General features: G+C 35.1%; 1 protein-coding gene across 1 annotated transcript in view; it reads right to left on the bottom strand.

Annotated features, from left to right (window-relative positions):
* The window catches only part of LOC112058335 (cadherin-86C), a 164,713-nt gene that overhangs the window by 93,068 nt on the left and 48,550 nt on the right, over nt 1-23,095 (bottom strand). Inside the window, exon 2 of the mRNA XM_052883349.1 lies at nt 18,400-18,490. The gene's annotated coding sequence lies outside the window, so the exon portion shown is untranslated. The remainder of the gene's footprint in view (nt 1-18,399; nt 18,491-23,095) is intronic.

Raw genomic sequence — 23,095 nt, 5'->3', positions numbered from 1 at the left:
ACAACCTATCAGATTCGGTCGTCTTTGACCTAATTGCATTATTATGGTAATAATTGGAAATCAATGTGGATTGATTTGTAATTAAGATAAATAATTAATGGCTCCCAAATGACACTGATTACCTTCACTGTGCTACAGATGTAAGATATTAAAAATATTGGGTAATTATTATGGTAATGACCAATGAAAAAAATTATAAACAGTTAATGACATGATTCACATGACGTGGAAAATGACGTAAAAATCATGTGAAAACAAATTAAGTGAACAAGTTGAAGTGCGGAAACATTCATATTAAAAATAAATGTAACTAAAAATATGAACTATAATTTTTTTATTCCGTTGTTTACGCAGGTTACAGATTTTTCATGGTAATGGCTTTATTCATAATTTAAATAAATTAAATTTCATAGCCTCTTTTCTGCTCTATAAATATTGGGAGAGGCGAAACCTGAAGTCATTATCTATTGTTTAATATGAATGAGAAAGAAAATTAATATAAAGCAATGCTCATTTGTAGTCATAGTTCATTATTGTGTAGTAGCTTTAATTTATTCTCATATTGCTTCTTTAGGTTTTGCTGCAATAAACTTTTTCTATCTAGTTTCTATATATAGTAACTAACCTTATAAGCATTTGGCCCATGTTAGAAACTTAAGCGTACTTTGCAATTGAACATTGTCGAGTGGGTAAACATCGAAAGATGTGCTGTTTCAGAGTGAAATGTAAATTTGACGGCCTTCGTAGTGCAGTGGTGTGCGCGGTGGATTTACAAGACGGAGGCCCTGGGTTCGATCCCCGGCTGGGCCGATTGAGGTTTTCTTAATTGGTCCAGGTCTGGCTGGTGGGAGGCTTCGGCCGTGGCTAGTTACCACCCTACCGACAAAGACGTACCGCCTAGCAATTTAGCGTTCTGGTACGATGTCGTATAGAAACCGAAAGGAGAGTAGATTTTTATCCTCCTCCTAACAAGTTAGCTCGCTTCCATCTTAGATTGCATCTCTTACCATCAGGTGAGATTGTAGTCAAGGGCTACTTGTAAAGAATAAAAAATAATCGGTTGTCTGTAAAATCGATTTACTGACGATAGTTGAACGTGACAACATCATAAGAAAATACTGATGGAATGGTTGCTTTTTTGAAATAAAATGTTCGTTTTTAACCGACTTCCAAAAAGGAGGAGGTTCTACGTTCTTCTAAAATACTGTTTAATAATCTTCAAAGACCAGACTATTTCTTGTATAAAAAGCTGGCAACCCTAGAGCAAGGAAACGACGCATGACGTCACCTTTTTTCGATTGTGCAGCCAGCTTCATCGAATTATAAGACGTTGATACGTCAAAAAAGTAAAGCCTACATGCAATTAATACTTATAGATACGATAAAAACGATATCTAAGTGTTACATAACACACTATTCAGGTCAAGTTTATGTCCAAGCTCATTGACATTCACCGGATGCTACTTAAACCAAAATGTTTTCTTATTTGAATTCGTTAATACCACGATCTTAAGAAAATTACAGTCGTCAATCTTTGTTAAGTTCCAGATAAGTACATTATGTCATTGTGTAATATTGGAAATTGGTATTTGTAATAGCTTTCAATGTCCGGTCTATGAAATCTGTGATATTTTTGATAACTTTTTCATATTGCGATCATTTGAAATAAATTTTATCGTTTCTATATTCATATATCTGAAGTGTCTGTCTGTCTGTCAGTGTCCGAAGGACTGAACTACATCGGCAAACTTTATTCTGCCATATTATCAACAAAATCGAAAGTATGCATAGAAATCTTAATAACAAAACAGACAGTGTCTTGTTATAAAGATTTCTGCAAATGTAAGTATAAACAAGAATACTATATAGATTAAAATAAATTAGGCGAAGGGTATAAGAGATTGGGCTGGAGGGAGGCTTCGGCCGTGGCTGCTTACCACCCAACCAGTAAAGAATAAAAACTAACTGGTAAAGAATAAAAAAATATATATTACGGTACTTTGCGATCTATTCTCACACCTACGAAATATTATAAGAGAAAATACAGTTATCTTGAAATCACAGACATACATTTCAATGTTATTAATATTATGTATTGATTGAACTGGTATGGAGTAGTTATGTAAGTATGAAGTTGGTATTTACCTTGTACAACCTTGCAAAGAATGCAGAATCTCTGCGGTATCCGGTTAGAATGTTACAATGATTTATACGATATTTTTTCGTTGCTACTAAAAATTGCTTTCAATTTACGAGTTAATGAGATATTTTTTAAATTTATATATTTATATACTAGCCAACGCCCGCTGTTTTACCCCATAATTCCCGTTCCCGTAAGAATATACGGGGATAAAATATAGCTTATGGCATTCATAAATAACGTGGCTTTCGAGTAGTAAAATAATTCTCAAAATTGGTTCTGCAGATCCATAGTTTTTTTTTAAAAGAATATTTGTCATGTTTTTTTTAATGACCAATATTCCCATTTCCCTACAATTAGTCGGGAAATACTGTGCAAGGAGTGGGTACGACAATAGACCAACAGGGTGAGGATTGAACCACCAACCCACGGTGATGAGTCCGACCGCTCTTACCGTTGAGCTATTGAGGAGATTACCCCTACAACACCACAAAACTTTTGTATTTTAGTATAGATATAAATAATTTAATAGAATCAACGTAGCAACTTTCCAGACAATACAACTATTAAGCATGTTAAAGACAACAACATGGTACAAGGAAGCTTTAATGGTTATACGGTATACCGTTGTCACCATACAATACGATAGGTATTAATCTTTTGAAACTGCCATAAAATCATTTGTTTCAAACGTGCCTAGTGCGTTAGTAATTTTTTGTTCAGTTTAATAGTGAGGACGTGACTCTATGTATAAGTCTGTAGGGCTAACTTGTAAAATTTTTTTTTACAAGACAGACATTTTTTGTCTCATTCTGTCGTGTCGTTTTAGACCGAGACATATAGATAAATTCAATTCTAACGCTGTTGAATTACAAAAACGTCCTAACAAAATAAATAGATAGCCTAAGAGCCTGTCATGACCAGACCGACCAATTTATAGAAGCATTTAATAAAAGTTTGTCGTTTGAGCACGTCACTCAACTACGTGGTTCGGAGCTTTATATAGGAGGAGGCGGATTTCTTCACCGTTACAGTGATTTAATGTCTTGATTAGCGTCGTGAGCGAAGCATCCTTACAAAAAAATATGTGAAGTGGGAAATTTATATCGTTAACTTGTTACAAATCTGCTACGACTTTCCACATTAATTGGACATATTTTTTATCGGATAATTGAAAATAACTTATAGTTGACGCATTAGGTATTTTTTGTGTAAGAGCTAATAAAATTTATAGTAGACTGCAAGTAAAGCCTTTAAAGTAGACTGTCAGTTTCTACTCATGTGCTTTTATGTCTCTCTTAAATCAAAATTGATATTGTTTATTCTTTAATCATGTACAATATACAGTAGGTAAGTGTCTATTGTAATTGATGTTTCGTAGATCAAAAGATAGATATACTTACTATTGTAGGAAATAGTAGTCTGAGACTTTTTTCCGTGAAGAGTGGGGAGTTAGAGAGGGAAACCGATCAGATGGCGGGAACGTCTTGCGATATATGTATGCTCGTGACGTTCGAGCCGTCCGTTCGAAAAATATCTAGGTATGTACTCATAGACATTGATAAAATTAATGCAAACAGGCCAATGGCCTTTTGATTATCCCTCGTAAACAGAAAAACAACAAAGAAAAATTTTTTAACCATTCTCACTTGATATTGATATCTATATCTTTTTAAACCCATTAATCGTCTGGCTCACTTCCAGTCCACAATTTAAACTAAAATAATAATAACATACATATAAAAAGATATTCCATTTATGTGAATTCGTTCCGTGGATTAATTTTGCTATTCAATCAAAATAATCGAATGTTATTATAACATTACGTATATTGTATGGTCGAAACACAATAGGAACGTTTCATAAAAATTATACACGCTAAAAACACCGGACACCATTTATTTATGCCCTATTTGTTCTGGTTTGTGAACTATCGAAAACATTGTGTTGCGAAAACGCCAATTTGGACGGCATCGTGACAGCGACGGCGAGTTCTTGCGAAACTAAAAGTTTTTATAATAGTAGAAGAGCCGCAGAAGGGATTTTTGGATTAACTCGAGCACGGCAGATGCAAACAAAGGAAGATACCTTACATATTGTTGAGTACTTTCAAGTGTGAGCCCTTAAAATACACAACTCGACAAAAAACCAACTTCAGAAATACTCGACCAACACGTCAGACAAGGACAAGGTTAGTTATTAAATAATTATTTTATAACTTTATATAAATTGTATTAGTTAAATTTAACATAAAACGATGTATATGTTATGTGAGCTTAGTAGTTATGGGTTATTTTGTGTGGCATATTCTGTTTTGTCTAATGTATAATATGTGTATTTTTAGCGTACCTACTATAAATAAATAAATAAATTCTATAAAAAGTTTGCATTTTTTTAATCTGACAACTTGAGCATAACCTAAGAGGAATAGGAGGTTTAAAACGTTGCTAAATAAAACTTGTATTTCTGTTTTAGCACCACGAGCGTTGTTATTTTTTTAATATCTAAAGAAATAATCCAGAATAACAAAAGAAAATATTTTCTGACGATTTTGCAGGCATATAATTTGTAGCATTTTTTCCCACCACTGAAAGCGCAAATACACTATTTCTTATTGACATATTTTTTTCATTTTTCCTATCATCTAGTCTAACATATCTATTAGGTCCCCAAAACGCTCAAGTAAATCCATATTTAGCATCATGGGCTCCCTACCACAATAAATTCTCGGATTCTCGAAACAGGCTGTGTGGTCTAGAGATGATGTATGCTGATCGCTGGTAACGAGTGCCCAACGAATTTGTTAGCGTTCAGTTCTCAGATTTCATTTTCGATGCAACAAATAACGATTCGTTTTATTCATTTCTTTCATATTACACCAGTTTATAATAAAACCATAACTGTTTTATGAGTTTATAATGTTTATTTACGAATATGTTGTTTGTAATTCTTATTCGTAAATAAATATTACAACATTATTTTTTTTATAATTGTAATGATGGTGACAAACCAAGAAAATATTAACTTCGAAATTTATAATCTATCCCACGTATTTATGTGTGTGAATAGGGCCAAAAATTCCTGGTTTATCATTATTAGGTTATACGCCTAATACCTATAATAATAATAAGGACTTAGGTAATTCAAAGGTGTTCTTGTTCCCAACCTACAAACTTGACAAACACAAATCCTCCAATATAATTTATTAATACATATTAGACGCACAGACGCTTTCTATGTGCTTAAGGTGTGCTTATGGATCTACAATGATTATACATCTATACATGAGTCAAGTATATTGAATAGTCTATTGTATCCCTAGCATGCAGTCTGAATAATTATCTCAGACAACAGTACGGGATGCGATTATTGACTGGTCATTATCGAGCATGATTTCATCCGACGCACGCTTTGAATAAGCTGTTGTATAACCCGTGCTTTAGCAATTATGTCGTGACAACGGATCAACGGCTCACCGTTTGACGGACGGTCAGCGCGTTGCCGTTAAACTCTCATTAGGTTGACGCATCCGACGGAAATAGGATATCGCAGTCAATAATCTAGTCACTCTAACCATACTAATTGTAGGTGTTATGCGAGTCGCGGTAATGCAACTTGAATGTCTGTAAGTAATAAACGTAAGCACAGTGTTATTCTCTAAGCAGCAGGTATCTGCCCACTGATTGATTCGTTGATGTATCCAATTCGTGAATGGTTTCAGAAAAATCAAGTGACAGCTTCTATGAAGGTGACTATTATGGTAATTTACTAAATCGAAGCAGCTGTAATTTAGTGCTAATCCCATAACACTCGCAGGAATTTTAGAGCGGGAATATACGTCATTTGTGAAATCTACGTATTTCTTATTACATTATATTTTACGGTGTAAGATTTGATGTGTATCCTGATATACGCCACAGGTATCTATCGTACCTTACTACATTTTATTAATAACCAATAAGCAAATTAAATTTAATGATTAGATTTAACGAGGTAATGACAAAGAGTGCCTAAAGAAATAATTGCAAAACTAATAAATGTATTCGATATCATTTAGGTTCATAATAAATCTTTTTATTTTTACTATAAATCAAATTCGCTTTCAAGACTGACACGGCGGTAAATTTAAACAAGCAACGATAATGTACAAACTTGTTAATCTGTGCATGATCTATTTGGTGTAGTTGTTTCCTGGTCGCAGCTCGATATGACTAAACTATCGGCCGATCGAGTCGTGGTTTGCGTCCACATAGTCTGCATCAAAATGTGTTTCAACGGCGATCTCGACGACGAAGACAGTATTTTACATAATAACATCTCAATTCAGAGAATCTATGTTTGCGGATCGTGATGTATAAATCAGTTTTATATCTTTATTGATGTACGCGCTATGTTAACCTTTATACTGTGGTAAAGTTAGGGTCAAAGCACACTGCGCCAGAACGCCTCGAGTAGTCGTGACGATGTTTCGCCGTATTGGACACGATTAACAATAAATGAATTACACACAAATATAGAGTCGGCCAGACTTCCTTGCTCTTGCAGTGTTATAAAATTAATATATTTATAGGTAGGATAAAGAAATACAATTTTGTTCCTAGTGAAATAAATATATTTTTAGCAGAAAAGGATCAGGTAGGTAAACTTATTCCCAATTTCCATGTAATTAAAAAGTATTTTAAAAGTATTTTTATTATAGTGAAATGTAAAAAGTTACTGAGAGCTTTTCATACATAATTGATATCGGTCGTTCCTCCTTAGCCTCAAATGGGCGACGGTAGGTATTCACTTCACATCAACTGCTGTTTAAGCGATAACATAAAGATTAAATTTTCGCACGCCGCGTCGGTTAGAAATAAACTGTACTATGATTACATCAGATGCTATATTTTTACAGTTACAAATATGTTATGTGCGCGGTGGTCATCTGTAATAACTCTTGCCGTTAGATAGAAATTGTTATAGGGGCCTTACGGCTAAACTCTTAGACTGGTCTCTCAGTAAGTTCAATGTTATTTACCGCCATGTTGAACAACCATATAAAATGAATAATATGTGTTGTACCTAATAACTAAAAATTCTTGAGCAGATATTTGTGGGTTATATTAATATTATTCATAATTCTCTGCATGTGTGAAGTCTGCCAATTCGCATTGGGCCAGCGTGATGGACTATTGGCCTAACCCCTCTCATTCTAAGAGGAGACTCGAGCTCAGCAGTGAGCCGAATATGGGTTGATAATGATGAATGATGATGATGATTAATATTACAATTATAGGGTGGACCACCCTTATCACTTAGATGTAGAAATAGCCACGGCAGTTTCTTAGCATTATGAGTAGATCGTAGATAAACAAATTTAGAAAATTCCTAAACTTTTGACGGTACTTCTACGAGTATGTTAGGATGACGTTCGGGGGACGTTAGGAGGACGTTAGGAGGGTTTTAGGAGGACGTTAGGATGTTAGGAAACCTACGAAGTTTGGAACGTAAAGGATTTGCGAGGTAGCAGGTATCAAAAGTCCACACCTACTAATCAAGTTTTAATTTTAGTTTAAATTTTTATATAATGAGGAAAGTCTATATGTTCCATGCTATCGTTTTTTATAAAAATAAGTTTTAAAAGGTATTAATTTTTTAATTAGGATTCTATTCTCTAAGTGGGCAATTATCAAGTAAATACAAAATCACGTAAACAAGACATTACACGGAATCGTAAAAGGATTAAAAGAACATCTCTCTAACAAATACATCTCCGATATTATATTTTATGAAACGTTTTTATCGTTTCGGCATGCCATCGAGATGACTCGCGTACGCCGGCTCGCATAAGCTTAATCGTATAATCGTGATAAAATCTGTCTGGGATTTCTTCATGATTCCGTTATAGCGAACATTTTTTTAAAAAAGAACAAAAGGTCCACGTTCACCGTCCTACTACGAGTATGAGATAAATTAATGCGTAGGTAAACCGACTAAATATAGTTTAATCCACTGATTATCTAAAGAACGCTCGGGTGGATGATATGCGCTGTATACTTTTCAATATTGTTTCGTGGTCGACGTTTCTTGCGTCTGGGATAAGCGAAAACATAGGATTATACATTTTTTTTATTCTTTACAACTTAGCCCTTAAATACAATCTCACCTGATGGTAAAAGATGAGGCAATCGTCTCGTTGTCTACACGATATCGTACCGGAACGCTAAATCGCATGGCGCTACGCCTTTGCCTGTAGGGTGGTAACTAGTCACGGCCGAAACCTCCCACCAGCCAGAGCTGGACCAATTGAGAAAACCTCAATTGGCCTAGTACCCAGGACCTCCGTCTTGTAAATCCACCGAGCATACCACTGCGCCACGGAGGCCGTCAAATCATCATCATCACATCAGTATGACGTACCATTTGATGCGATCCTTTCATAACTTCTCTTTATATTCATTGAACACCTTGACTGCGATTTCACTTGTTGTTAAGGGACGATGCAATTTTTAAATGGAAATGGGTTAACTTGGAAGATGTACAAGCTTATCATACATTTGACAGTTCCTTCTAGGCATCGTACTGGAATGATGAATCGCTTGCCTGTAATGTTGGTAATGGTAACTAGCCACAGCCGAAGCCAATCACCATTTTAGACCTGAGCAAATTTAGAATATATAAAATCCTGATCCATGTTGGTTATCCAACCCAGGACCTGTTGAGAACCACAGCACTACTGACAGCGCCAGAGCGGTCGTCTTTTCAGCTTACATTTTCATCATCCATAAAAAGAAGTTCTTCGTTCGTACTCATTAGCTCATGCCATGACTCTAAATTCATTTTAAATGCCTATTCTAAAGTTATTAAAAGCTTTATAGAGTTCAAGTAACTGCAATAAGTCTACCGATGCAAATATGATGCCATTAACATTTATTATTCAGAACGCATTAATGTGCTATCCGCTTCAAGGAACGTCGGTTGCCTATTCAATATGCTTTGTCAATGACAACCACACGTAACTGACCGATGTATTTGAACAAGTTTCATACCCATAGCATTACGTTCGTATTTCTTGAAACTGCCTCGTCAATTTAGTAGCTCATGCAGGAACGGGTCTACTAGAGAAAGGTTTGAATCGTAGGTAATATCAGCCACTGATGATCAAGTAATCTCACATGCATGCAGCGCTAACGGCTTGACGTCCGATAAAACTGATCGTGTGTGTACCTGGTAGGTACATAAGGTAGAAATGAACTCCGTATTCTGATAAATGGATTTTTCTATTGTCAGCTTGGGAAGAAGACTGCATTATGCATTATTCCTTGTATTTATTTTCTCTTTTTTCGATTGGTTGTCTGGAAGAGATCGCTCATTAGCGATAAGGCCGCCAATTGTACATTAGTTTTTAAGTTAATTTCTTGCCTGTTATTATTATTTTTGGTGTACAATAAAGTATATTTCATTCATTCATTCAAGACTGTATATGAATATTTGTGATTTTTAAATTGATACTTATGATTTCTTGGTTTATTATTTTTATCGGGCTTCGATTGTTTGTTGTTGTTGATTAAGCTTCCCGTTGTTACATGATTCTACAGCTAGAGACTGCAGGCCAGAATATAGTTTCTTTTTGGTTTTATTTGAAAACCAATCGAATTTAGTGAGATTTTATACAATGACAAAGGTCACAGGCTCAACCCATTACGCAAATCATCACTACATCATAGTGTAGTATTTCAAATTCGACAAAAAGATAAAAGAATCAATTGAAAAACTTTTATTTAACTGGAAAAATAAATAAGTCACTAATAGAATTCCGAGTACAAAATAATGGTCACCGTAATTTAGACATCCATGTATCTTCGTCAGAAATCTGTTGCAGATGAGATAATCAATCTCGACACCATTTGAGGTTTAGCAGCTTAATGCGAACATTTTGAGAGTTTAATTAAGCGGCAGTAATTTAAAATAATGAAAAAAAAACATTAAAATTGTTATTTTACACTTTACAACATTTTTATTTAATTTGATTCACATCATTGTTTTTTGCTAAGTAATATTTTTTTGTAAGTACTTTTTTACAACTAAAGTTTATTTCATTTATTTTGACCTGTTACTTCACATTTTTTAACTACTCATTGCTACTATTTTAGCAAAAATGATGTTATTTGGTAACTTAAAATATTGTAAAGGGACTTCATTTGATTTTTGTTTGTTTGTTTCAAACTACTTGACCAATTCTACAAATAAATTTTTCCATGTACATAGGATATATTTTATTCGTATTCCTGTGGGAACTACGCAGTTGAAACTATGCCTCCATAAATAGGTTTACTTCGACATTAATTCTTAAATAACTAACTGACGCTCTTTCATGTAGCACCCGCTTCCGTGGAAATACGGAAATAAAATATACCCTATATTACTTACTGATGGTGTAACTTTCTCTCTGAGAAAACTAAATTAAATCATTTCAGCGGTTTAGCCTTCAAAGCGTCGCAAACAATCAATCGTACTTTCGCATTTATAATTGAAGATATCAAAATAATCATGAATCCTCAAAGATGCGTGATAAATCAATATAAAATGAAGTATAATTAAAAAAAATCAAAGATAATACAGGAATTTAAATAGTGAGACTTGATAATTGACTTCACACGTTTAATGTTCCATTGTTCAATTTAGTGATAGCTACTATTGCTGATACTTTATTGGCGTCCTTTTTGTGTCATGAAGAGAAATTTAGTTATGGACTATGATTGCCAGACCTTCTTCATTTTATAGTAGCTGTAGTTTAACAACTTATGCTCATCGATATAAAAAATTGCTTCAAACTTGGATAGGTAAGGGTTTTGACGTTTAAATACTGCCTACCACGGTCAAAATTCGATACTATACTTGCATACCTACAATAGGAGTGTGGACTGGCAAACTTTCTTCTTTTATAAAATGAGAAGTGTCTGGAAATTACAGGCTCTCGATGTATCCACACTAATGGACGCCCGCGATTTTGCCTGCGTGAAATTCAATTTTTTACTAATCCTGCCACCATGGATGTTTCGAGATAAAAAGTGGCATATATGTTGCTAAATAACTTCCTCTATCTTCTAAAGAAAGTCCCGTAGAAATCAGGTTCAGCCGCTACAAAGATTAGCCCGGACAAACAGAAAGACAAAAAATTATAACAAAAGCTGTTTGTGTTTGTGTTTTGCTATCATTTAAATAACCTAAGCATTTGAGAAAACACAGTTATCTAGAAATCACTAACGGTAACTTCAATTTTATTTATATGTATCTACTAGCTGATGCTGCGCGGTTTTACCAGCGTGGTTCCTGTTCTCGTAGGAAAACGGGGATATTGTATATGTATATATGCCTATAGCCTTCCTCGATAAATGGGCTATCTAACACTGAAAGAATTTTTCAAATCGGATCAGTAGTTCCTGACATTAGCGCGTTCAATTAAACAAAAAACGAACTCTTCAGCTTTATATATTAGTATAGAAGTATCCAACCATTATAAGCATGAAACATTCGAAACACAATGTTCACTATACCACATCTATCAAATCTTACGTAAATCTTGCGTAAAGTAATGTTATTTTACGCAGCAGTAGATACACTAGTTACAGCTAACAATTATAACGTGTTATAATAAAGTGCCGACAAAATTATAATTATTATTAAATTTGACGTAACTGTACGTAACTTATCAGCCGTCGATGGAGAGCAAAACGTCGATTATAGTGAACAATAGCAACAGCTTTCACTACTACTAAAACAGAGTGTGTAGGTTGTATGGTACAAAGTACAATGTGTTTTGTTTTCCCATTGTAAAAACTTTAGAACTCGGGTAATAGGTTATGTGGAGAATTTGAACAATTTTTCCATAGAATCATTTTGTTCATGTCAACAATGTTATAACAGTTATACACCCATATTTTAGTATACACACGCCTCGGGTATCAAGTTTTCGTTCCCGTGGGAATACGGGGGTAAATAAAAACTTTTATACTTACAAATAAAGTGGATTTTTATTGGCAAAAGATTTTTCAAAATCGGTTCAAAAGATCCAGAGATTACATCTCACAAACTTAACCTATTTTTAATAGTCATCATTATCATTCTGAGGGGAGACTCGAGCTAGAGTAAAGATCGAGCTCAGCAGTGAGCCGATTATGGGTTGATAATTTTGTGATCCCTATAATCACCCCTTAAGATCGCTATATGTTTCCAGTGACCATGTATATTAAACAAGCGATTGAGATTACGCAGAATTTTAGGAGTGTGCAATATGTAATTTGGTGGTTACAAATGGTTCTGGATCTCAGATTCTGGAACAGTTAGGTATATATCTTAAACATGGCCATTTTGTTTTTCGTTATGTTTTTTAATTTACTTGCAATTAAGAAAAATGGTTTTGGCGCTCACGTCATAAAATTTGCGTCGCGCGTCAATGGCTCCGTGCTTTTCACTCACGTGAAAATCATAATTCGGCGTCTCGTTTGCGCTTCGAATTTTATCCATATCCGTACCGACACGCAGCGCGCTCTTAATCACATTGCGTATGTTTTCTACGAATATTTATTAACAAGTTGTAGATATACTGAGTGGCTACTCTGCATTTATTTAAATATTGATGTGGTATGAAAAAAAACCCACCGACCAAGTCAGTAGACGTGCACGAAGCGTCTATTACTGTAAAGTGCTATTCTGTGACGATGTTTTAATAACTTGAGTGTGAGTTTCGAATTCATCTCTTTCTTTTATAGCGTAGTTGAAAGAGAGAGATAGCGACGAATTCGAGAATCGCATTATCGAGTAGTAAAAACATCGTTAGGTGCAGAAAAACGCAACTGAGTATTCAATATAGAATACGGAAAGTAGTAGTAGTAGCCCTGTCTTGAATGAAGGAGAAAAATTAATGACGTTTAAAGCCGGATTTATATTTGTCGTGTCAGAACAGAATCGGTATCATACATTTTGTATGGTAACGTTTACACGTAAGTGTTGTGATATGTCGTGATGGCTTCTACTGCGTCACTTACAAAATGTATGAAACCGATTCTTTTCTGATGCGTCACGATACGACACGTCTGACAAATATAAATCCAGCTTTACATGACACGAGTACGAGTTTATGACATTTTGTTATAGGAATAAGGTTATTAGGGTTCAACATACACATTGATTACGATGAAATTTCAAGACACACACACACATACATATATTTTAACGCTTCCTCGTTACGTGACGATTTTTGACAGTTCACTAAATATATACAAACTTCAATCTAATATATCTAATCAAATGGTAGTCGTATTTCTTAGATAAAACGTTAAATATAGGCAAAAGTATTGGTCAAGACAAAAAAGAGATACACGCTTACGGCGAATTAACACAAAAAAAAATAAGGGTCATTATAGTCTATGGCCTTTGCTGTGGCCTTGAGCTTTTAATTATAAAGCTATGAGAGAATAATGCGGTAAGAAAAAAGTGTCTGTATACGATTAAAGCTATAACAGAATTCTAAACACGTTTGAAGTGGTCGCGTAAAAATTTATGAAGCATTTGTATTTGTTTAACGTTAGGCGAGGTGCTTAGATACATACTTGTAGTAAAGTTATTTAGTTAGTAAGATTTATTCAGGTTTTATCCGGTTTTTAGTTTATAATAGGCAGTCTGTCTTGAAGAAATACGTCTAGCATAACATTATATAGGGAGTGATTATTGCCCAGTAAGCCATGATTGCCCTGTGGATATGACCTCTGTCGTCCTTTTCACCTCCAACTTTTCAGTTATGTAGATTAAAAAAAATAAATATCACTTGTCTCAAACAGTGAAGGAATAACGTGATAAACTTGCATACCTAAGAATTTTCTTAATTCTCTACGTATGTAAAGTCTGTCAATCCGCATTGGGCCAGCGTGGTGGACTATTTGCTTAGATCTTCTTATTCTGAGAGGAGACTTGTGCTCAGCAGTGAGCCTAATATTGGTTGTTATTGATGATGAACATAAACAGAAAAATTCGCTTTGCTTTACCATTGCAGAACATTTAGCTCTTTGATTTTTTTGTTAGAAGTTCATATACTCGTATAATCATGTTTTAATTACCAGCGGACGCCCTGCGGTTTCACCCGCGTTATTTCCGTCCACGTGGGAATGCGGAGATATATAGCCAATGTTACTCGGTAATGATGTAGCTTTCTAATAATGAAAGAATTTTTAAAATCGGTCATGTAGTTTTTGAGTTAAATTATAATAAGCAAACGAACTTCACCTATTTATAATATTAGTTTAGAAGTATGGATAGACACGTAAAATGTAGTTAATAAATCATCTGTCATACAGTAGCTATAAATTATTTTATTCGCATGTTTTTAATAATTACTACCTATTTTGTAAGATTTATGTATTTGATTTAAAGAACGTTAATTTGGAGTTGTTTTAAAAAATACTTCTATATCTAACAGACGGTTTATTTTGCATTCTACCTGCAGTTTAAGGGAATATAAAGGCTCTAGGGCATATTTATTGGTTTATTTTAAAAGTGGTTAATTGCTCACAAGTTATTAGTGTTTTTGGAATGCCAGCCTAATGGATGCTTTTGTGTGGAAAATTTACTATTGGACTTACAAATGGTAGTGGAGACGATTTATCGGTAGTAAAGGTTGAAATACGAGTCAGAAATAATGAGTTGGGAGGTAAAGACCGCATTATAATATTAACTATGTTTTGCCTGCGACTTCACTCATGTGGAACGTGACTATATAGGTATATAGTTCTTTTATTATTTTATGTTTTAAATAACCAATATTTTCCTTTACTCTTTAACTAAGCATAAACTTGTGTTATGAGTGAGTTAGACAGTACAAAGTAGGTACGACAATAGTCCAAAGAACGACAATAGTTCAAAATAAGACAATAGTCCAAGGAGCGGCTATTGAACCCAAGACCGCTCAGACTAAAGTTCACCATGCACCGTGGATTTATTGATGCCTGATACATAAAGGTCTGATATGGTCATATGAGCCGTGATAGCCCAGTGGATATGATCTCTGCCTCCGATTCCCAAGCGCGTGGGTTCGAATCCGATCCGGGCCATGCACCTCCAACTTTTCAGTTGTGTGTATTTTAAGAAATTAAATATCACGTGTCTCAAAAACGGTGAAGGAAAACATCGTGAGGAAACTGGCATACCAGATAATTTTCTTAAATTCTCTGCGTCTGTGACGTCTGCCGATCCGCATTGGGCCAGCATGGTGGACTACTGGCCTAACTCCTCTCATTCTGAGAGGAGACTCGAGCTCAGCAGTGAGCCGAATATGGGTTGAGAATGATGATGATGATAATGACATAAAGGTCAAGCTTTTTGATTCCGGTTTCTAACCTACAGGCAAAACGGATCCTCGGATGGAGAGCAGATGGACATTGGAGTCCCAAGGTGCTAGAATGGCGACCCTGCGCTAGAAAGCGCAGTGTTAGTGTACCCTCCACCAGGTGAACTAACGACATCAAGCGAGTCGCAGGGATTCGCTGGATGCAGGCGGCTCAGGATAGTGATATTTGGGGAGTCTCTACAAAAGCATATGTCCTGCAGTGGACGTCCATCGGCTGATAAATGATGATGATTATGATGAAAGTTCATCAACCTATGCCCTACCGTAGGTAAGGCAGTTATAATGTTTTATTAGCAATAGTGAACTACTGTTATACTGGAATGCACTTATAATTGAACGTAATGTACCTGCGAGTAACAGCGATGTAAATGCTCTAGGAAGAGCTAGGTACTATTTAATTCACTTCACTTTACGCTCAAGTAAATTGCTCTTGGCAGATAAAAATCTAAAGTAAGAAAGGACGGTGGCTACCTAATGTCTCGACTTTCTTTAAAGCCGCTCCATTATAATCCATTACGTTCATTTTAAGCTCCATTGTCACTCATAAAGGATTTACAACGCTTTAAAAGTACATTTTCTTTGACGACCGAGATTAGTCGTTGGTAAGTAATTATCGCTCCATATATGAATGGGTCATATAACTTTATTACATGTTTCAACACTATACTTTGACACAGAATAATAACCAACCATTTAATGTAAAAGATGTAAAAATTGAATAAAATAATATAAAGAAGATCCACCACTTTTTTTTTTATTTTTATATTTTTTACATTCTCACCTGATGGTAAGTGATGATGCAATCTAAGATGGAAGCGGGCTAACTTGTTAGGAGGAGGATGAAAAACCCCTTTCTGTTTCTACACGACATCGTACCGGAACGCTAAATCGCTTGGCGGTAGGGTGGTAACTAGTCACGGCCAAAGCCTCCGACTTCTCCTCCTCCTCAACCGGTCCGGCTGGGGATCGAACCCAGGACCTCCGTCTTGTAAATCCACCGCGCATACCACTGCGCCACAGAGGTCGTAAACCACTAACAACTACACACCACTAGATAGTTGCAGTTGAAGTACATATATTTTTTTGCATTGGTTAAGTCAGTTTTAAGTGTTTCTTATTGGATCATCGAAATGTATACTCCCCTAACATTAAAAACTGATAAACTTGACTTTCAAAAGTGCTTCCTAATCAAATTGAAATAAATGATTCCGAAGTACGATATTGAGATTCTATGAACAAATGTCATCCGGTGCCAACTGGTGGATATCACACAGTAGGTAGATGACAATCCTCAAGTGATTTGATGTTTATTTTAATAGGTTGATAATAGAGACAAAACTAGTGGACAGGGCCAGCTGATTCTTATGCAATGAGTGAGTACATACATTGTAATGGTTTAGTTTTCACTCCGCATGAACTTTTGGAGGCTGTTGAATTTTAATCTGTTTACAGTTCGATACTTTTCGGATTATTTCTATCAGTATATTTATCTCCTTATTCAATAGAAAAATGGAGAAAATGTGAACTCTACAATTTAATTAGATTATTAAGTAACCAAGTTATAGTTATTAAAAAAATCCAATTACTTTTAATATAATTTATAATTATGTATTTTTTTAAAACATTACAAATCATCACCATCACCATCACATTTCACAAAGTATTTTCCTCATAAGAGAAAGTCAACGTTGAGCCCAGTGAATATCACCTCTGCCTTCGATTCGGATTGCGTAGATTCAAATCCGGTCCGGGGCATGCACTTCCAACTTTTCAGTTTTAATATCACGTGTCATTAACGGTGAACGGAGGTGCATGCCCCGGACCGGATTCGAACCCACACCCTCCGGAATCGAAGGCAGAGGTCATATCCACTGGGCTATCACGGCTCTTACGTGTACGTATGACATTGAAAACGCACCCTCAAGTAATGTTCTCTCTGTAAAGTAATTTAATTGTTGTTTATCGCCTACCATGTCGAGACACGTCGAGATGTATTTCGTCGGGACACTTAAATCGAGATATTATACGCGGGGCGGGGCGACGTGGGTGTGATATGACAATGTGCAAACGCTTTTGGTTAACACGTGTAACTCAGATATTTCGAAAGTGAGAAATTAAATTTGAATACACAGAACAAGAGAACAATGCAAAATTACTTATAAGTTACCGCGATGTTAAGTAAAACAACGTCTAATATTGAGGTCATTCAGACTAGCTATTGGGGTTGAATCCTTCTAATCAATATTAAGTTTATGAATGTTACGTACATTAATAATATTTATAGTCTGTGTAATTGTCAATGTCAATGTCATGTTACTTGTCTGTCTAATTGTCTTGTTTATTGTCTACTGTCATGTCCTAAAGTACGTAAAGTAGTGTCTGTACACGTACCTATCCTATTAAATAATATAATCGCCAAGCATCCGTAATCTTATTTACCATTACAAACGTTACAATGAATAAATCTCAAGACGTCGAATATGATTTGTACAAACATCATAGAGCCATGAAAAGTTCGTTTCCTATAAAGTTACATTAAGTTAGCTCAAAAAATATGAGTAATACCTTAATAAAAAATCCATGGATGTGCGTACTGTCAAAAAATTGCAACGTATAAGTAAATTGGTTTACCACAGAAAATCAAAATATACATAGAATAGAAAAATTAGAGGAACCTATATTTTATAGAACTTTATACCCTTGTGTAAATCTCCTAGAAGCTGAAACACCACTGTATAATGAATGAAATCGATAAAAGATCCCATCGATCTCCTGTTTGTAAACAAGGTTATTTAGGGTTCCTCCTATTTACAGCTTCTTTGAAATTTATATAAGAGTAAATATCTTTTCGAAATTTCATAAAATTAATATCTACCTGTTGGCTGCAGCGTGTCTGGCCCAATAAAGTTGTCAATCCAATGCTTACACCTCATTCTTTGGAGAGCACTGCCTTTATTTTATCCGACCTAGAAAAAAAAACAAAACAGTATCAATATCGACATTCATATCTCACGAGAGAAACTCAATTAAGTTCAATTAGAAGGCAAAATTTCCCGTTTTTGTAAGTCCGTCTTCAATTAGCACATTGCTCGAGAATTGGAACAGCGTTCCTCATTAGGAGAGCAGAATGTGGCAAGAGTTAGATCGAGATAACGCATTACGCATGCGCGGGCCATTGTCTTTGCTCCGATACCTAGATAATACGGCGAAAGCTCACTACTAGTAATATGCAAAGCTTTTAGTGATTGCGTTGCCAATGAACCACATTATCAATAAACAAACATCGCATAATCAACTTATGAAAGGATTTTTATTAAATACATCATTGGTCAAGTCGAGAGCCGTGACTGCCATTGCCTATCTCATATAGTGGATATGACCTCTGCCTTCGATTCGGAGGGCGTAGGTTCGAATCCGGTGCGGGGCATGCACAGCTTTTAGTTATGTGCATTTTAAGAAATTAAATATGACCTGTCTCAAACGGTGAAGGAAAAACGTCGTGTGGAAACCTGCATACCTGAGAATTTTCTTAATTCTCTACGTGTGTGAAGTCTGCCAATCCGCATTGGGCCAGCGTGGTGGGCTAGTGGCCTAAACCCCTCTCATGTGCTCAACAGCCGAATATGGGTTGCTAATGATGACCTCATTGGTCTAGTGTTTAACTTTTATAGCTTCGTATCACGAGTTCCAAGTCCTTAATTAAGCTATGAAATAATGACCTTTTCTTTCTGCATAGAAATATTTTTTTTAATAAGACCTGCTTAATTTGGCCCTCTTCTTGTCTTTCAATTTTGTATGTCTTTCGTTTATAAGTAAACAGACTTTTTATGAAAATAAATAAAAAGTTAATTTTTTTATTTTCTTGATTTGAAAGTAACTTTATTTCAATTCAGGGTCTAATTGTAATATGAAATAAATCATAAATAAATGAAAGTGAACAAGTTAATTTGAATGTGCATTTTAATCATTATCCGTACCGCCCGTGCTCTGTTTCTGCTTTGTCTTAAGTATAAATCACCAACAAAAGTAAATTACACTTATTATAAAGTAAGGCACATTTACAATTTTGAAAGTAACAACGTTCGGTATCTTAATTCAAATCAAAGCAACAGTTGTCTCAGATCATTTTGAACCACTTTGAATGAAAATTCCGGTCTGCCAGTAGTAATGTAATATCAACACAATCTTTTGTAGCGTGTCGTGACTTTGCTTATACTATGTAATTGTGGGTGTTAATGTTAGATAAACCGCACGTGCCAGGGGAGTGCGTACTTATTCGCGAACACTTGCATATCTTATACCTAATTTAGAAATACTTTAAATGTATACTAGCGGACGCCTGCGAATTCGTCCGCGTGGAAATCAATGTAAACTTTCAACCAATATTTCACCATTAAGGGCACAAATTTTTAAAACTGTAACTCTTAAAATGAAAAACTTTTCGTAAAAACTCACAACCCCGATTTCACGTTTATCTATTTTTATTTTAGGGTTAAAAAGTAAGTAACCTATGTTTTGATCCAAGGACCTGTTTACCATTATATCAAATTTCATCTTGATCGGTTTAGCCGCGAAAATGAAACAGACAGGCAGACTTTCTTTCGCAATTATAATATTAGTATAGGTAGATAGATAGATAGATTGACAGCGGAGATACATAGTATTCTTTAGAGTTTTATAGAAAGTTACCAAGAAGGTACCTTCATTTTATAACTAACAGACGCCCCGTGGTTTTGCCCACGTAGTTTGTGTACCGGTAAGAATACAGGGATAAAATGCAGCCTATTTATTATTAAATTAAAATATGTATGTAGGTACCTAATTGAGTAAAAATTTTACAATAATTCTATAAGCAATTATTTAAAACATGTATAATATTTTTGAGATGTTATCTATACTTCTATAATAATATTATTATTAATTCTAGTATTGTATGAATTTGGAAATTCCTTTTCCATTAGGAAGCCACGTTATTAGTGAGTGTCATTGTCTATATTTTATCCCCGTCTTCTCACGAGAACGAGACCTACGCGGGTGAAACCACGGGACGTTGGCTATTAAATTATTGGATAGACGCTCAGACATATGAAAATGAAGAAACTATGAAGCTATCTAGTTGTTTTAGTATGCTACATTAAAAGGCGATATAATGTGCGCTAACCCTTATAGATTTGAATTTAAACAACAAAACTAAGTGGGATTGAGATGTTGATCTCCTTTAATTTAATAAACATACCTGCGGGGATAGTTTATCGATGTTATCGTTCATCAGTCTTGTTGTCTTGTTGTGCAAAGGCTGTGTGATTCTTGATAGCGGAATAGATAGAATCTGCGCAATGTTTTATCATAGTTTAATGATTCTTAGAGGCGGTTTATACAGGGTGATTCGGTCTTTAGTGCGGATATTTTTTTTCGTGGTTCTGTATCATTAATAGAACATAAATCTACAAACAGTTCGATACATTTTATGTAATATTTTTTTTTCAATTTATGTCTCAGAAATAACAAAATAATGGACACATTACCAAACAAACTGCGCAACTGCTGGCGGCACTTTGCAAGACGCCGACAAAGAAATACCGGCCGTAGGCATATCGCTTCGGCTTCGGCTGACGGGGGCGGCAGAGGTGAGGGGATCGAAAAATCCCTGAGGACGCCTGCCGAATTGCCGATGGGCGACCAGTGACAGACAATCTGCCGTCGCGTGCGCATTTAAGTTACCTAATTAATAAATCGCATGTGCAAGCCACTATGTCGGGATTTTCAAATCGCGAATATTACGAAATGATGAGACTGTATTGTGTTCCTAGGCTACGAGCCCAAGGAAGCCTGAACCCCGCAGTGCCTAATGTGAGGAACAAGTGTTTTAAATAAACTAATTTATTAAAACGTGTTCGGTTGTGCCTTGAAAGGAATGGACTTCATTTCGAACAATTGTTAAAATACAGTGATTAACATTTTAAAATTAACAAAAACAAACTTAGTAAGTAGATATCATTGATTAATGTAAATAAGCTGATTACAATTTTTTAAATAAGTCTTTAATGCAAAAGTTTGCGTAATAATAATCATCATTTGTATTTTATTATTTCAATCGAAAGTTCATAGGTTCATAGGTAGTTAATTATTATTACGCATGCACTTCAGGCATTATTGATGGTCCTAAGCCCAATAAAGTATGAAGAGAATATCGGTACTCAGCTCAAAAGTGATGACCTTTAATTATTATAAAAAATAATAGGTATCAAACAAAAATAAAATAAACGCACAAAGGTCAACGGCCCTCGGCGCGGGCGCTCGCTAACGTAGTACCTACCAGCTGATTTTGTAGTTGCCTATTACCTAGTACAGCGATAGGGTGACCCTTAAATTCTGTTTAAACGTAAATAACTTTAGTTAACGATAACATTGTTATTTTTGAGTTAAAAAAAAAAAGAAAAAATACGTGTTCATTAAATTTTGTTTATGTACAAAATGTAAAAATATCTGTACTAAAAAAAATTTCTTCCTGTATACATTTTACACGTACCTGTATTCTATTAGGCACTGTTAAGTAGAATAACTGAATAATTGTCGCTGGTTTGTGGAATAAGTGAAAGGTATTGCGATCGAGTAAAAGTTCGAGTAACTCTGTTTTTTTTTTCAAATCTGATTCCAGGCTAGTGGATACCATAGTGGTTATATCATCATCATCATTATCGTAAGCCTAAGTGGAGACCTTACTGGAACCTTTCACCCTTAAAGGGTTCTAGTAAGGTCTTCTAAACAACACGATCTCTCTCAGTCTGCGTTCAGTAGCAACCCGTCTAATATCGTCGGTCCATTGGGGTTTGACTAAAACTGCAGAACTGTCATATTTTTCTTCCGGTTCTGGTTATTAGCTTTTACTGTAACTTTAAACTTTTAGTTTCACTGTTACAGTTTTTTTCATATCTTTAAAAAAGATTGGTTTAATTTGTTATTTGTCACAGTTGCGATTTCAACTTACAAAATCCATTATTAACAATTAAAGATATTAAAGACAAACTCCACAGCTCACAAGCGCTCGAAAGTATATTTCATCAAACAAACGTGTCATTTCTAAATTATTTCAATCTACTCTAAGTTTAGACAGAGATACGATTAAATACGAGTACGTATACCGTCGTTTATTTGATTGATTGGAGATGATTATGCGTGAATAATAGTTGTATGTAACCTGAGTGTGATGTGTTTATAGAAGAAGGACGTAACTTGTGAATCTATCTACGCTAAAACGCCAATCATTTTCTTTAACTCTCAATGTAGTTTTAGATGTTAGTTCCGAACACAGACACTGTGTGAATGTGTGGTAAGTAAAAAATATCTAGACATAACTCATATAGGGATAGGGAATCGCTGGATGCTGGCGGTTCGATACCGTTTTGTTTGGAAGTCGATGCAAGAGGCCTATGTCCAGCTGTGGACGTCCATGGGCTGATAATGATGATGATGATGACCTATACCTCTTATTGGTTTGTAATCGTAATTTATCATCTATACTAATATTATAAAGCTGAAGATTTTGTTTGTTTGTTTGATTGAACGCGCTA

This window comes from Bicyclus anynana, chromosome 9 (assembly GCF_947172395.1).
Source record: "Bicyclus anynana chromosome 9, ilBicAnyn1.1, whole genome shotgun sequence".
Lineage (NCBI taxonomy): Eukaryota > Metazoa > Arthropoda > Insecta > Lepidoptera > Nymphalidae > Bicyclus > Bicyclus anynana.
Note: the sequence above shows the minus strand (reverse complement) of the source record. Positions and strands in the feature narration are given on the sequence as shown.